We start from the raw sequence: 718 nt of genomic DNA, 5'->3' as shown, positions 1-718 counted from the left end.
TCCTTCACTACAAGAGTCCAAATATAAAGTTCCAGTTACCAATGTTTCAAAATTTTGTTTCTTTACAACGTTCAAAATCTTGTTTATAACATCCATAAAATCTTAAACCAGATTTGTATTGATAAGAAAACGGAACACTAAGAATCATGAATTACATTATACATATCAAAAACTTCAGCACCAAATTAATCAGAAATTATTTTCCGTACAGAAATAAAAAAATTGTTGGCAACAGTTGAGTATATATCGAGAATGTGTTTTCCCAAAAGTATTAAAAGGTTGCATAACAATGCGCCACAGATATTCGGTAATCAAAAGTTTAGTTGGGAAAAGATAAAAATAACTCACCATGGTGTAAAAAAGAACATCAATGCAAAGACACAATGGAACACCGATTTAAATTTGACATCAAATCCTAGAGGTAGCTAGAAAGACAGACGCTGAAACCGTAGTTATAAAAAATAAGGTCAAAGTCTTCGTTCATAAAGAACATAGTAACTTGTAAATTGAAAACAAATTCAAAAAGACAAAATGTAAAAGACAAAATGTAAAATATTAAAGTAAAGTGGAGTAAAAGGGTGAAACCAAAAAGTAAAGGCAAAGTTATATGGATCCCACTTAATGGGCGATATATTTTCCACCTCCTATTAGTGGAGAAAAGAGCAGCGATAGAAAAAAACTAAAACACATGATAACAAAAAAAAGTTTTACTCTAGAT

Source organism: Brassica oleracea, chromosome C8, assembly GCF_000695525.1.
Source record: "Brassica oleracea var. oleracea cultivar TO1000 chromosome C8, BOL, whole genome shotgun sequence".
NCBI lineage: Eukaryota > Viridiplantae > Streptophyta > Magnoliopsida > Brassicales > Brassicaceae > Brassica > Brassica oleracea.
The sequence above is the reverse complement of the archived record's forward strand: the minus strand, read 5'-3'. Positions refer to the sequence as shown.